Genomic DNA, 9282 nt, shown 5'->3' with positions numbered 1-9282 from the left:
CATCGTGTCAACTTGATGGTAAGACAACTATAAATGTGTCAAGATGCAAATCTAGACGTTTGACACTTGGGAGACCAGAAATTTCCCACACCGTAGTTTTATGCATTGACAACTGATAGAACAAAATATATATTTCTTAAAATATACAAAAATATATATAACACATGCCCTGCAAATTAATAAAAAGGTATAACCACTTGTGGCATGTACCTTTGGCCTTTCAACAAACTAAAAAACAGTATAACTCAGCTAGCTACTGCCTCCCACAGCGTTTTGACGCCTTTAACCATCCGATCAATCTCCTGAACGCACCAGATCCTTTTAGCATGCCGCACAACGCCGTTGCCGTCGTGTGCTGCGCGATCGACATAAGCCGGCTGGGCCAACGTCAAAAGGGCCACTGCTCCTCAGAACGATCTGGGCGCTTTCTGGTGAACCGGGCCAACGTGCTGTACACGGCCTGAACGGCCACGAGGCCCGCGTTTAGCGTCACGCCTGCTGATCCTTTCTTCATTTTTGCTCGTTTTAATCGGTCTACTCGGCGCACCCAGCGGTGGCGGCGGCGACGCGATGCAATAATGGGGAGACGCTTGGTCGTCCTCCAGTAACGTCCATGGAAGTGCGGATGCGTTACTATCCGTTTGCCTCCTCTACTCCGTGAACCGTACATATATATGTTGCCTGCATCGGATCCTTTGCTGCGTACAGATAGATAGTTTGGCGATCCCCCCACCCCCTGTGTTGTCATGAGCGCACCTTAACTACTGACATTTGTTTCAGGGTTTGCCCGGACGGCGGCCAAAGTAGTCCTTCCCGCTGTCCTACGACGCCCCCTGTTTGCAGGTGCATCTGTTTTACATATGGCTTGCGTTTGGTTAACGTCACCCCATTACTCCAGACTCGCCCCTCTCTCTCCTTTGGTCCCCGGTATAAATTTGTTTACTACTCCCTCCGTCCCAAATTCTTGTCTTGGATTTGTCTAGATATGGATGTATCTAATACTAAAACGTGACTTGATACATCCATATTTAGACAAATTTAAGACAAGAATTTTGGGACGGAGGGAGTACTATACTTTGCTTCCCATGGACGGACGTTTGGTGACATATGAAGTACTCCCTCCGTTCCGAATTAGTTGACTCAAATTTGTGTAGATACGGATATATCTAGACACATGTTAGTGTTATATACATCCGTATCTAGGTAAATCCAAGTCAACTAATTTGGAACAGAGGGAGTAGCTTGTTTGCTTGTTGGATGGATGGAGCTGATGTTGCTTTGCCACATATTCTGGTCGTATAGTTTTTATATGGTTGTTTGGTGGGCTTGGCCAATATTACTTCACGTCCTAATTTGCGTTCCTTTTGTGCTTGCACTTTGCAAGCATATAGTGAGTTTTCTGTATTGTGATTTGCTCTCATCTACTATCCGATGAATACTTGCTAGCCACTTTCCATAAAAGCATTATTGGATAAAAATAAACCATTTACAGCCTAGCTCAGATGGACATTTGGTACGCATTTAATTATAATTCCTTGAAAGTATTACTGGATAAGAAATTCAGAATAGAAAAAGAAGTATTGTCTTCTTTGTGCACATAGAAATAAATTGCTTAAATTCTCTCCTTGATTTCTTTGTTTGAAAGTATTATTGGTTAAAAATAATACAATGACATAAAGCATCATCTTTATTTATTTTACACTATCTGCTTAAAGTGCATGTTCTTCTTTTTGTCTGATCTTCCATTTTTGTGCCTCAATGCAGGGTGTTCCTATTGAAAATGGGGAAACGCATCCACTCTGCACACTTAGGTACACTGCTTACTGGAGGAAATCTCAAGCTTGCACGTCTATCGATTTCTTGAGTCAACCAAAAAGATTCCATTGGAAAATTATTGGCACAATCAAGAGCTTGGAGACATTGTTAATGTAAAATAGTTGTTATGTGCATATATTTCGTCATGCTTAGATAAATTTTGTGTGTATGTAATGCTTACTAATTGTAATTGGTGTGTTTATTTGTCACAGGGGACAATAATCTTTCAGCTGAAACTATATGTGTAAGCACCACTAAACTTTTTGTTACTTTTTGTGCCAAAAGGATGTGGTTTGACACGCTCTTCCTTGTGTTGGTGCTGAAATTTTAGTGTGACTTGCTATGACATGCAGATAAACTGATCAATGCTGCTCATTATAAAACTGATTCATAAAAATAAAGTGCATGCATGATCCAGTAGGAGGATATATGTTCACCTTGACAAATAAAAACTAAAGTCATGAAAATTTTCAGAAAGGAAATCTTCAATTATTAACTATTCAGGAAAAATGTAATGAACTATTTCGGAGCACAGAAAAATCCTTGACATACTCATTGTATTTTGTCGGTATACTTATACTTGGAATACCATTTCTATTGGTTTTTCTCTTCTTATGGCATACACCTATACCTGGAATATCACTTTTGTTCATCTTTTTTGGCCATATTTCTATTGACCATTAGGGACAGGGCGCGGCAACGCGCGCATTTATGTTCTAGTAGTCATGGAAGCACATGGACAAGGAGGGTGATATATATTCATCATCATCATCATCATCAACAAACTCAACACCCCTAAGCTACTAGTACTCCTAATTTGGCCCCCGGCAGCTGAGGTACATGACAGTCCTCAGCCCTTCCTCAGCCTTCGTCGCTCGCCGTCTCTCCGCCACAGCAGCCGTGGAGGCCAGAAGCTGCTCGGTGCCCAGCGAGACGCCACCACGGACGGTGGCCTTGGCCTTGGCAGCTCGGTGGATGGACCTGAGCGCGTAGTTCCAGCGGCAAAGCCTCGCTTGGTCCTTGAGCGCCTCCACAGTGCCCACGCTCATGGCTACCATCCACGATGCCTTCGCCGCAATAGCCATCGCTTCTCCTATACTTTTTGTTTTTGCTGTGCTGCTGGAGCGGAAACTGACTGGTGATCCTGGAGTGGACTTGCGAAGTTGAACAGAGCTGATTTGATTTTATTGAACTGTCTCAGTGAGTTGATGCTCGTTTGTGTTGATGTTAGGAAGAGTGGGAGTGGGACGGGGTTATATACCGGAGAGCCGGAGCAAAACAAGCGGCTACGGGCGCTGGTTTTCACCGAAAAGGGTTTCCCCTGCTTTATAAATAAAGCAACTTTCACTAGTCACACGATAACTGCTGGGGCACAGCACATCAAGCCTAAAAGAGAAAGAAAGAAAAACAAAATGCCAACAACGGCAACTCGGCAAAGCATAGATGAGCCGCCACCGTTGCACCCTTCGGATTCGTCCCACCACACACCAAGGCTCCGAATTGCCGCGTAACCAAGCAGCACATCCAAGAAGGGATGCAACGTCGACGACGCTGCTGCCCAGACATGTCCTAGGGTTTCCGCCGGCACGCGGAGAGAAGTTGAGGATGGGCAACGCTTATCCCCATCAGGAAGGAAAGGCGGCGCCCGCAGGCAACACCGCGTCGGCGCCGGAAGAACCATCAGGGATTTCTCCTGCATCCCAACCACCACTATCCGTCCAATCCGGAGCCAACCAGCCAGCCAGCCACCCACCAGCATACGCCACCACGCTCTTGAGGTCATCCATGCCGCTTCATTGAGACCGCCATCATGAGGCCTAGAGGATGGAGAGAGGAGCACCAGAAATCGGGAGGGGCAGCACCGGAGCCGCGCCGGAGGGAGCCACCTCCATCGCCATCGTGCGGGAGGCCTATGCCTCCAGCACCGTCGCGGGTGCCGACCGGACGCGGCCGCAGTGGCACACCAGGCCACCCGGGCTCGGCCGGGCCCATCTCGGGCCCGCAAAGCCGCTGCTGTCCTGCTGCAGCAAGCTGGCGATGGCACCGCCCCCACCCAGCCTTCCTACACCCGAACTACACCTCCAGAAGGCTCCGCCATCGATGAGAAGCCGCCGGTCAGCCGCGGCCCAGATGGGGCCCGAAGGGGCCCAGATCTGGGCCGAGCAGGCGCCGCCACCCCGCACCACCGTGAGCTCCGCCGCGAACAGCAGCGCCGCCGCGCAGCCAGCCTCCCACGCCTGCGCCAGGTTGCCCCGCTGCCGCGTCGGACCGCCACCGCCTGAACACACCACCAAGAAACGCGCCGCCCTGCGCAGGTCACGTCCGGGAGGGGAAAAGCAGGGGCCGCCGCCACCGGCACCGCATCCCGGCGACGACGTGGGAGAGGTGGCGGGGTAGGGCCTCTAGAGAAGGGGGACGGAGGTGCGGCCGGCCGCCCGCGGGGAGGCGGCGCGGTCGGGAGGCGGACGCTGGTTTTCCAGGAAACTGGGTGCTTCCAGATACACATTTGCTTGCTTGCGCCACACCTCTCGCTGTCGCCGCCCGGCCGGCGCAGGAAGCTGCCCACCTAGCTTGGTCTTGTTTTTTCTGCGGCAGAGCGGCTGGTTTTTGTCAACTGGGATGGGACCAGACCAATCCGGCAGATATGAGAGTACTTCATTTTCCTTCTATATATAGTTGTTTTTTTCTCAGCGTGCAAGTCCATATGTTCTCTCCATAAAATTTCATTAGATCAAGGAAATAAGATCAACAATTTTTGTAATATTTTCTCTTTCTTTTACTACAAATATTTTGTTGGCTTTTCAAAAAGAGGTCGGTTGTTTGATTTTTCTTTTTTGGTGCATTATGTGTATGGCTAAGTCTGTGCCTTGCTCTCATCTTAGTTTCAAGGCATCCTAAAGTTTTTAGAAACTGCAAGAACTGTGCGTGTCTGTTTCAAAGCCGACTTAGGAAATCTTATTTATAAGTCCCAATAATTTTTATTCTATGTAAAACAGGTAGTTGTATCTCTCATAAGTTGCATATAATTTGGTCGAATTAGTATAATTATTTCTCGAGTGACTTAGAAATGACAATTCCCATGAAAATGAGTTGAGTGTGGTGTATGTTCTACTCTTCTTTTTGGCGGGTATGTTCTACTCAAGATGACTTCGCAAAACATTAGTATTATAAGAAAAAGTTAACTGTTATTCACATATAAATAGAAGAAATAAATAATATTAAGTTAATTGTGTTTAAAACTCATATACACCCATAGCACAAATGTTTTGAAGTTTTTCGACGAACTGCAAGTTATGTCCTAATTTTTCACACAACACCCAAATCAATCATTGGAGTAGTTTTGTCATGAGAATCGACACCTCCAACCAGCCAACAACATTGCCACACCGTTCACTTGCCACACAAGAAGACGAACATGGCCTCCTATGGAGTTTCCCAAGGTCGAGTTGTATGTTAGGAGAAGTAGATCATGGAAACGGGTTGAAGATGTCAAGGAGGTTCTTCCGTGAGGTACGTTGCATCTGCTTGTGTGCTGTTAGTCACCAAATTTGGGATGGAGATTTGCCATGGAATCACCATGCTAAAGTCAATCCTCTCTCCTTGTCTGCTTCATGGAGAACTTTCTAGACAAAAGGGTGACGCAAGAGTTTATATTAATGAAACAATACCGCAAAGAAATGCAAAACTCTGGCATGATACAAGGGTGCCCAGGAGCAGCAACAAAGCCCAAAACACATTGGCATCAAGACACTGGAGCCCTGAAACATGCACCGAGAACCGACGCTGTGAAGAGGCCAACTCGAGAAGGAGATAAGATGTCAACAGAAGTCGTCCCACCGCCATTAGTTGGCCTTCCAGCACAACAGCGCCATCTAGCTCCACCATCGAAATGAGCCCCCGTCTCCTTGGCCCGGCTCGAAGGGTGTTGAACGTTGGACGATGGAATGCTCACCACACTAAAGCACAAATGGAAACTGACGCCAAGACCCCAAAGGGAGGCCTTCGAGCACAACCGCATTGCTAAACCTAGCTCCTCAGAACCTTCACCTGAAGAGAAGATGATGTCATTGATACGAGTACAAAGTATCTATTTTTCCAAACACTTTTGCTCTTCTTTTGGACTCTAATTTGCATGATTTGAATGAAACTAAATCGGGCTGACGTTATTTTCAACAGAACTACCATGGTGTTGTTTTTTGCGCAGAAACAAAAGTTTTTGGATTGGGCTGAAATATTACGAAGAATTTTTCTGGAATATGTAAGAATTATTGGCAAAAAGACCTACTAGAGGGGGGGCACCACGGAGCCACGAGTTGCCTTGTGGGGCACCTGTGTCTCTGTTTCCCCTACCTCCAGGACCATAAGTACCGTCTTCCCAACAAAAAAATCAAAGTGAAAGTTTCATCGCGTTTTATGATACAGAGCCGCTACCACCTCCTATTCTTCATCGAGATGCCTGAATTGGAGTCCGTTTGGGGCTCTGGAGGGGGCAATTCCTCGCCATCGACAACAACAATTCCTCTTCATCAACAACCTCATGATGCTCACCACGGGGAGTGAGTAATTCCATCGTAGGCATACTGGGGGTAGATGGAGATGGATGAGATTGGTCATGTAATCGAATCGATTTGTTAGGGCTTGATTCCTAGTATCCATTATGTGTTGGAAGTATGACCTAGAGGCAATAATAAAATGGTTATTATTATATTTCCTTGTTCATGATAATTGTCTATTGTTCATGTTATAATTGACTGGAAACCGTAATATATGTGTGAATACATAGACCACAACATGTCCCTAGTGAGCCTCTAGTTGACTAGCTCGTTGATCAATAGATGGTTATGGTTTCCTTACCATGGACATTAGATGTCATTGATAACGGGATCACATTATTAGGAGAATGATGTGATGGACAAGACCCAATCCTAAGCATAGCACAAGATCATGTAGTTCGTTTGCTAAGAGCTTTTCTAATGTTAAGTATCATTTCCTTAGACCATGAGATTGTGCAACTCCCGGATACCATAGGAATGCTTTCGGTGTACCAAACGTCACAACGTAACTGGGTGGCTATAAAGGTGTACTACAGGTATCTTCAAAAGTGTCTGTTGGGTTGGCACGAATCGAGACTGGGATTTGTCACTCCATATGACGGAGAGGTATCTCTGGGCCCACTCGGTAATGCATCATCATAATGAGCTCAATGTGATTAAGGAGTTAGTCACGGGATCATGCGTTACGGAAAGAGTAAAGAGACTTGCCGGTAACGAGATTGAACAAGGTATAGGGATACCGATGATCGAATATCGGGCAAGTAACATACCGATGGACAAAGGGAATTGTATATGGGATTGATTGAATCCCCGACATAGTGGTTAATCCGATGAGATCATCGTGGCACATGTGGGAACCAATATGGGTATCCAGATCCCGCTATTGGTTATTGGCCGGAGAGGTGTCTCGGTCATGTCTGCATGGTTCCCGAACCCGTAGGGTCTACACACTTAAGGTTCGGTGACGCTAGAGTTGTTATGGGAAATAGTATGTGGTTACCGAAGGTTATTCGGAGTCCCGGATGAGATCCGAACGTGACGAGGAACTCCGAAATGGTCCGGAGGTGAAGATCGATATATTGGACAAAGGGTATTGGAGTCCGGAATTGTTCCGGCCGTACCGGGTGACGACTAGCGTGTCCGAAAGGGTTTTCGGAGGCCCCGGCAAGCGTTGGGGTGCCTTATGGGCCAAGGGGAGGGGGCACATCAGCCCACTAAGTGGCTGAGCGCCCCTCCCACCCCATCTCACGTAACCTGGAGAGGTGGGTGCGCCTCCCCTAGGGCAGCCACCCCTCCCGGCTTGGGGGGCAAGTTTCCTAGGGGTGGGGGCGCCCAAACCCATCTAGGGTTTCCCCTGTGGTCGCCGCCCCTCTCCTAGGGAAACCCTAGGGCGCCTCCTCCCCCCTTCCCCCTATATATAGTGAGGGAGAGAGAGGGCAGCCGCAACCCTTCCCTTGGCGCAGCCCCTCTCTCCTCCAACTCTTCCTCCTCCTCTGTAGTGCTTGGCGAAGCCCTGCAGGAGAACCACAAGCTCCACCACCACGCCGTCGTGTTGCCGGAGCTCTCCCTCAACTTCTCCTCTTCCCTTGCTGGATCAAGAAGGAGGAGACGTCCCCGGGTTGTACGTGTGTTGAACGCGGAGGCATCGTCCATTCGGCGCTAGATCGGATATTCCGCGATTTGAATCACCGAGAGTACGACTCCATCAACCGCGTTCTTGTAACGCTTCCGCTTAGCGATCTTCAAGGGTATGAAGATGCACTCCCTTTCTCTCTCTCTCTCTCATTGCTAGCATCTCCTAGATTAATGTTGGTGACACGTAGAAATTTTTTGAATTATCGCAACATTATATTCTCAGATTGATGTTGCTATGACTTTATTATGCTTAATACTTGTCACTCACGAACTCATACTAACTGGCTTCTAGGACGCAAAACTGAGAAGAAAACAAACATCATACATAAATGCACACATAAATGGATAAGGATTAGGCAATGGTTGACTAACATTTATACACAAGTTAAGGCACACCCGGACAAAATATATATGCTTGCACGTTTAATAAAGTAATACAAAATAAATTGCCTCCGGACGTTGTTGATTCTGGTTCATACGAGTGCATGACAAACCATCGACGTTTAGAAACATAGACATTTACGTGTCATGGCAATACAGTCTTTAGTTTATCTTAATTGTGACGGAGAATCCTGCATATATCGCAATAGAACAGGAAGTTAGAACATTTATACAACAAGGACTTCATGGTTAGCACACACGATAAAAGCATACACAGAAGCATGCATGCATGGATGTTGAATGAAGTATACCACATTTTTTATTGTCTGAAGTTGGTAACTCAAAATAAGCACTGCGTGTACAATATTTTTATTATTAGTATGGTAATCTAAAGGTAAGGTTGTTCACGTGATTAGTTCACTAGGATTCACGCGTCACAAGTTTCAAATTAGCGCCCTAAAAAGTGACTTGTTTTGCTGTAATTAGGCTCGTAGGAAGAGGATAGGTGATGATGAAAAAAATGATGATCAATTAACAGTAGAATTTTTGCTAGTATATATAACCTACGCTACCTCCTCGCCTCTGCAAATTGGGCATGTGTTCTTCAATCGCAGCCACTTCTGAACACAATGATGGTGGTAGTAGTGCTCACAGTCGAGGAGCATCAGGGTCTCGCCCTCGACGAAGTCCTCCAAGCAGATCTCACAATCACGCCTGTCAGGCTACCCCTGCTCCAAGTTCGGTGTTGTGTAGTTCATGGTCTTCAGTGATGCGATCCTCTCTGCATCCGCACCCTATGTCGGCGGTGGGTGCTCGATCGCTCCTCCCGCCGGCTGGGAAGAGGGACCGGAGACAACGTCGATACCCCTCGCCATAATGCATGCAAAAAAGTATACAA

Source organism: Triticum aestivum, chromosome 2B, assembly GCF_018294505.1.
Source record: "Triticum aestivum cultivar Chinese Spring chromosome 2B, IWGSC CS RefSeq v2.1, whole genome shotgun sequence".
Taxonomy (NCBI): Eukaryota; Viridiplantae; Streptophyta; class Magnoliopsida; order Poales; family Poaceae; genus Triticum; species Triticum aestivum.
The sequence above is the reverse complement of the archived record's forward strand: the minus strand, read 5'-3'. Positions refer to the sequence as shown.